This window comes from Phoca vitulina, unplaced genomic scaffold (genome assembly GCF_004348235.1).
Source record: "Phoca vitulina isolate PV1807 unplaced genomic scaffold, GSC_HSeal_1.0 scaffold52, whole genome shotgun sequence".
NCBI lineage: Eukaryota > Metazoa > Chordata > Mammalia > Carnivora > Phocidae > Phoca > Phoca vitulina.
The window spans coordinates 11348549-11356153 of NW_022589755.1; positions in this window are offsets into that span (position 1 = coordinate 11348549).

Genomic DNA, 7605 nt, shown 5'->3' on the forward strand with positions numbered 1-7605 from the left:
GGAGGCCCGAGAGTCTGTTACTCTCGGCCCCCGTCACTAGACCTGTAGCCTCTGGGCACCGGGCTCAGAGACACACTGGTTTCGCCTTATGTTCAGGTGAAAAATGGCTCGAGAGAGGGGAGACTTATCAAGGCCACAGGCGGTGGACCAGGACTAGAAACCAAGTCTCCTAACCTGTAACAGAAATTTTACTACATAAGACTTACTGAAGAAAAAGATCACCCGTTTGATAACCTGACCTAATGAAGAGCAGTTCTCTGTTAAGCAGTTGCTTTCCAGCAGAGTGTGTGGATCATGAGCACCATCTTTCAGTGACCTCACACCCTACCAAAAGGACTCAAGCCATCTCGGCCTCGCATGCCAGATCCCCTTCAATCCCCAAGTAGAGATTGATTCTCAAACTGCCCCGTCCCAAGAAGAGCAGCAACGTCCTGAAAGTCATATCAAATAAGTGCTTAGAACAATTGAAGGAATTATCCTTGCCAAACCAGATAAAAATAAGGTTGAATCAAGAAAAGGGACAGGAATAGGGGAAGGGGGAACCCTGAGGGTGCTGGTTGACTCCCAGATTCAGCAGAGAAGAATGGCTCTGTGACAGTGGGATGATCACCCTTCCTGAACTGTGGTTCCTTTTTAGAGTCTCTAATGAAAACTTCAGACTCCCACCCTGAGAAAAGTTGACGTGTGCAAACACTATTGATGAACAAGACTCATTGTTCACCATCACCCCACTGAAACTTGATGGTCCTCAGTTGAACCACTGTCCTAAAAAAGGATGGCACGAATCAAACCCCTGTTGGATGCTGGGGTTTAAGTTGGACAGACAAAGGTTCTTGAACTTTAATGTTCGTTAGGCAGTTCCCCCAGAGATTCAGATCCAGCAAACGTGTCTGGATGAGATCCAGGAATCTGCATTTTCCTTTTTTCTTTTTTTTTAGGGGGAGAGAAAGAATCCCAAGCAGGCTCCACACCCAGCACAGAGCCTGACTTGAGGTTCAATCCCACTACCCTGAGATCATGACCTGAGCCGAAATCAAGAGTTAGATGCTTAACTGACTGAGCCACCCAGGTGCCCCCAGGAATCTGCACCAATTCTGGGGCGCCTGGCTGGTTCAGTTAGTAGAGCGTGTGACTCTTGATCTTGGCGTTGTGAGTTCAAGCCCCACGTTGGGTGTAGAGATTACTTAAAAATAAAATCTTTAAAAATAAGTAAGGGTGCCTGAGTGACTCCGCCGGTTAAGCATCCTACTCTAGATTTGGAGTCAGATCATGATCTCAGGGTCATGAGATTAAGCCCCATGGCAGGCTCCAGGCTGGGTGTGGAACCTGCTTAAGATTCTCTCTCTGCCTCTCCCCCCACCCCCCCAAGATAAATAAACAAACACCAATTCTGATGCAGGTGACTTGCTGACCCCTCTAAAAAGAGCCTTGCATATCCTATTTTTAGTTGGATATGGAAGCTACATAAGCAGAAGAAAAATCAAGGGAACACAACGGTGGTCCACTAGAGCCCAATATGCTCTTGACAAGAGGAGGCCAGAGGAAGGGCATGTGGAGCAGTTGGGCACATTCATGGGGCTGCAAGCGGATGCTCTCAGGTGTGCTGTCTGTGCTTGTCACAGGATGGTCTGGGTGACAAGGAACTCAGGTCTGTATGGTTCTGACCGCACCACCCTACTGGAGGGGGCTAGACAAGTGACCTTCCTCTATACCAACATCCCACTTTCCCATCCCTACGGACTTGTCTTGAGAATTGGGGAGGTGCTTTTTTTCTTTCAATCTTGCCGAAATGATGCAATGCTAATACTTCTTATCTAAGTGATCCAACCCCTCTTCTGTTCTTTTCCTTTCTCCTGTCTCCCCCATCCTTTCCTGTTGAAACTGCAGAATCCCAGCATCTGTGTGCCAAGCATACATCAGAGGGATGAAACAGTGACAAGGAGACACGATGCCAGTGAGAAAACCCAGTTGTCGACACCATTTCTGATTTTCAGTGGTGAGGTCTTGGGGATCAGCCCATGGCCTGGCCTCTAAGCCATTGTTCTTGCCAAATGACCTAGTCAAGCTGGGCACAAAAATTTGAGTGAGTGAGAGTTAATGTCACTCTGAAAAAGTGTACCTTGTACCACCAGACAACTTCAAAGTCAACTGTTTTTCAAGGGTCTTGTTAGTCTCTGGGGATTGAAGTGGGGAAGACTCACTGGCTTCCTGGATTTCCCATAGTTCTCATTTATTGAAGACAGTGTTGCTAGAGATCTGTCCTAAGCACTTACCTCGTCATCTCATTTAATTCTTGCAACCCCATAGGGTTGGTATTGCCCACACGTTACAGATGAGGACACTGAAGGTCAGATATCAAAAATCACACAAGCTATAAAATGGCAGAAGTGAGATGTGAATTCAGGAATTGGAATTCATCCTAAATTCTGAGACCTGGTTCTGATGGGTGAAAACACGGCTCAGGCCTCACTTCTGAACATTTGCTCTGTGTGAACAGAAGCAAAGCCATCCCCCACCCCCCCTCGTCCGCAGCACACACATACCCACCATCCTTACCGGAACAGAGAGGAGACCACAGGAGAGCAGAAAGCATTTCTCTCTGTACAGTTTTTACTTTTTTATTTTTTGATGTTGTTCAGATGAATGACACACTCAAGTTACAAAAACGGGGCCTTAAAAGAAGCACATTGTACAATGAACAAGCAGATTGGAGTTAAGAACACTGAAACGCTAACCCGCTACCACGAGGAGACAGGGAGGGGGTACAGGATGGGGGGGGGCTACCAACACAGGGGTCAGACAGAACTGAAAGTGGGGCTAACTTGCTGAGAACGGACAAAAGGCAGGTCTCCTCCAGGCCTACTCAATTTCCAGACACCACTTCATGGTCTCCCTTGCCCGCTCTTTGCCACCACCTCCCCTCCCCATTCCAACCTGGTCATCTGCATGAGTGGGTGGGAGACACCCACCCCAGAAAAGGCTGAGCCACTCAGATCTTTACAAGGTGGGTGGTCATCTTGCTCTAGTGCAGGCTTGGATTTGGGAGGGGACGGTGGCCGCAGTGGGATAGGAAGCCAGAAAGGAGCTAGCAGAGAGGAGTTGATCCGAGATCAGGTCCCTGCTTTTCCCCCAGACTCCTTGCCCCTTCCCCACCCCACCATGATCCAAAGGCCCTCTCTACAAGTGCAGAGAGGCCCCCAGTCACCCTGCAATTATGTAAATAAATAAATACTGAGCCCCTGGGCTTGGAGGACAGGCTGGGGGAGGGGCAGCAGGGATAGAGGAGAGGAAGGGGAGGAAGAAGGGAGGGGTCACAGACATAGTAAATAGTTGTCTCCGTCCCAGCAACACTTCTCTCTAGATTTTTCTCTCCTTTTTGTGTTTGTTTAACAAGGAGCTAACATTTCAAGGACAAATACTTAAAAATATACATTATTTTTTTCTTCTTTTTCGCCTTTGTCATCGTCATCTTGCTTTGGAGACTGCTGAGGTCAAAGTTCAAACCGCACGAAGGAACTGCGGCTTGGAGTTTTTGTGTATTTTTTTTAATTTTTATTTTTGAATTTTTTTCACTTTTTTTTCCAACGTATAAAAAGGTAGCGGAGTTGTCTGTGGGTTTTTTTTTTTTTAAAATGGTTAAATCTTTGGTTTGTTTCTTTTTTCTCTTGGAGGCCTTTATCTCTCGCACTTGCCTTTCCCACTCGGAGGCCAGTGGGGGCCCGCGTGTCTCAATCTTGCTCAGTCGGTCTCACTCTCTCTCTCACTCAGTTCCCCCTACCCTGGGCTAAAAGGGAGAGAGAGGCACCCTGGGATTTGGGTGGGCAAGGAAATTAGTCAGGTCATCACCTACGTACAAGGCTAATCCCTTAGCCTGTCTGCCCAGGGTGCGGGGCTAGGAGACCCTCTCTTGGCCTTCTCCAGGGAGGAGATGTGCGGGGGAAACTCATACCTTTCCCTCCCCTCCTGATCTTAGCCCCAACTCCTATAGGGTTTGGGTTCCCCATCTCCACCCACCCCCACTTATACCCCCAGCCCCTCCCTCCCACTTCCAGCCCCCACCCTCCCAGAAGAGAACAGAGAGGTGTTATAGTTACTGGCATTTTTTTTTTTTTTTTTTTTTTGGCACAAAAGGCCCACCATTAGGGTAGACCCATTCTCTGTCCCTCCCTCAAGTAGGAGGTCAGGGTTGGGGAGAAGAGAAATTCAGAAGGCTCCCCCTTCCTCCAATCCACTCATCTTCCTCTCTTTCTAGCCCAGGCCACTGGCCCCCCACCTCAGACATCTCACCTAGCCCAGAGCCTAGCTTGGGGTCTCCCTCCCCATCTCCCACATAAAGTCCCCCAGCCCCCCAACTCTCTCGCTCACACACAGACACACGGACACAGGCTCTGTACAGACCACAAAATAAAAACGATGAGATAGTTTTGTTTCCCGGAGTCGAGACAGGGGGTACTGGAGTGGAAGGGGCAGAGCGGGGTGGGGGGCATGAATTCCCCCATCACCTTCCCAACCCTGGCTCCCTCCAGCCCCCCAGCCCCTTGCTGGCCCCCAGCCAACGATATTTGGTTTCCTTTTTTTAACATTAAAGTTCTATGAGGTATTTGGTGCCTTATCTCGAGTCCTCGGGGGAGGGGGGCCCAGGGGGGAGACCTGGGGCACACTTGCCCCTCCCTCCCTCCCACCCCCTTCCAAATATTTGGTTTCACAGCTGTAGTTAAAGCTTGGGATTTGGTTATTTTTCCCCTCCCAGGAATTTTCTTTTTTTTTTTTGTTTTTCTTTTCCCAGTTATGGGGGTTGGATGGGGAGAGTCCCCCCACCCCCGGCTGCACGGGGGTCCCTCCACCAATGTCAGGGCATCGGCCCCATCCCTGCCCCTGCTTCCTCCTCTCCTCTCTGCCCCACTCCCGCCACACCGGGGTGCGGGGTGTGGGAGAGGTCCCCAGTGGCAGGACTTGATGGGGAGGAAGCAGGATGAAGTGGGTGGTGGTGAGTCCTGGATTTTCTTTCCTTTTTTTTTCTTTTTTTCTTTTTTTTTGTTTTTTTTGGTTTTTTTTGGTGGGTTTTTTTCTTTTTTGTTTTTTTTTTTGTTTTGTTTTTTGGTCTAGAATCATAGTTTCTGAGTCATCTCCACCATGCCTTCCATGCTGCCTGTCTTCTCGGAGGGGTATTTGGTCGTAATTCCTTTCACTTCGCTCTGCTCAAATGTCTTTCCTATCTGTTCAGGAGCCCTTGGCCCCTCTCCACCCTTGGGCAGGGGCCCAGGCCCTCTCGCCAGTCCCTTCTCTTCAGGAAATAAAAATGGACAAACTCAGAGGTAGGGTAAGGGCAGGGAGTCGGTTCAGCGGAGATGCTTACATTCTGGCGAGGATGGGTCGACGGCATGCCAGGCCCCATCAGTGCCAGGGCGGGAGGGGCGGCCACTCCACGGCTGCCCAGACAAGGCACCCCGAGACCCCCAAAACAGCCGAGTCTCTGCTGTCTCCGTGGCCCAGCCCAACAGTTTCATTTCCCGGGTGGGAGAAGGGAGACAAGAAAGAAAGAAAGAACTCTGAGGCCTGGGGGGGGTGGGGGCCCAGGGCGGGGGCCGCCTCTCCTCGGAGTGCCCAGCAGCACGGCTGGCTCGGGGCTCCGGGCTCCCGGCTGCTCCGCCCAGCGGGGGCCTGGCCTCTGATTTCAATGGCTCGAGTCCTTCACAGCAACACTTTGGTTTGAGGAGAGACACAGAAAGACGGGAGACTGGGAGGGGCCAGAGAAGAGCGAAGGAAGAGGGAGAGGGAGGAGCAGAGAGAACAGACTGAAGAGAACAGAAAAAGAAATCAAAGGAGGAATCAAACCACCCGAAAGTTTGTTCGTTTTCCTTCGTCCATTCTTTTTGCTTTCTTATTCCTTGTTTCCTGTTTCTTTTTTTTTTTTTTTTTAAAGCTTTTTCAATGGATTGGGGGGCAGGGAGCTTGGGGCTCTCCACCCCTGTCCCTGACCCCCCTCTCTCAGCCCTGCCCACCCGCTTCCATCCGCCCTGGCTGAGGGACAGGCCCTGCCCCAGCCTCCCCCTCCGGCTTTCCCGAAGACGACGTCCATGAGGTATTTGTGAAGAGAAAGAAGCGTCTGTCCTTCCATCCGCCTTGGGGACCAAGGGCCTGGACCACTGGCGCAGGGGCTTGGCTCCACCTCGCGGCTCCTTCTTATTCTTGAAGAGTCCTCGTCTTCTTTCCCTTAAATATATATATATATCTATAAATTCTTTTTTTTCTAGTTTTAATTTATTGTTTGTTTGGTTTTTTTGTTTTTTGTGTTTTGTTTTGTTTTTTTTTTTTTTTTTGGTTCAAAACTTTGTTGGCCTCCACAATAGCAGGAGGGCAAAGTGGCTCCCAGCGGCGTCTCTCCTCTGTCCACTGAGACGGGTCCGGGGCTGGGCAAACATGGGGTCCAGCCAAGACTCGAGGGAGGTCTCGTGGGAGTGGTGGCCACCACAGTGCCCTCTCGGATGGGGACCACAGGTCATGGCACTGTCCCCGCCACATGGACCCTGATGGGGATGCCACCTTGAGGAACCCCACCACTGGGGTGCGTGCGTGTGTACATGTGTGGGGGCGGGGGGGAGGAAGAGGCATCTGCCAGTATCAGAGGGACACAGGGTGGGAAGAGCGAGGTGAGTTCTCTTTTTGGTTTCTGGTCAATGTCAAAGAACGTGAAGGATCCCACGGATAGGCACTGGAATATGAATTTTTTTTTCAGGGAAACTGACAGACAAGGATGGGAAAAAAGACAACTCGAATGCCCTCACCTCATCCCTCTTGCCCGAAACTTCCACCTTCCCCTGGGCCGGGGAGGGGGTGGATTCCAGAGCAGAGGAGGGTGACAGGGTTGGGGGGGGGGAACATGTGAGAGCTAGAACTTCACAAACCGGCCTAGCCCACCCTTCAAAGGGAAAAGAGGGAGGTACGAGGGGTGAAAAGTCATCCCAGGCCTGCCCCTGCACTCTCCCCTGGCTGGGGGAGGGAGGTTAAAGCGAGACCCCTTGCCCAGGTGGGGAGAGCCGGGGGCCAAGGGAGAGGGGGACACATGGTAGGGACACATTCTGTTGAGCATAACGCTAAAAATTCTGTACATCCTTTGGATGAAGCTACTGAATATTTGGTGTAAGGTTGTTCAGGCCCCTTCTCTTTCACCTTCTGGAAAAGAACATTTGGCGGGTGGTTCTGAGCGCACCCCGTCGGCCCCCGTCGTGCCCTGTCTTCGCTGGCCCAGGGCTGGGGGCTGGGGCTGGAGGCTGGCACATTCTCTTTTGCCTTCTCTGGCCCCCACTGGGGGAGGCAAGTTTGGGGGTTGGCCCCCCAGCCAGGGGCTCAGCAAGAGGTCCGCCCTGCCGAGGCTTCTCTGCCCCTGGCTGGGGTTCTTATTTGGTGTCGTAGCGGTGAGGGTGAGCACACTGAGGTCTGGCTCGCAACTGGTTTTTGGTTTGGTCTTGTGGGGGATTTTTTTTTTGTTTTTGGTTTTGGTTTGTTTTTCACCTCTGGTTCCTTTGGGGCAGCTGGTTTCTGTTGTGATTATTTTTGGTTTCTTTTTGTTGGTTGGTTTCTTTCATTTTCTTTCTTTCTTTCTTT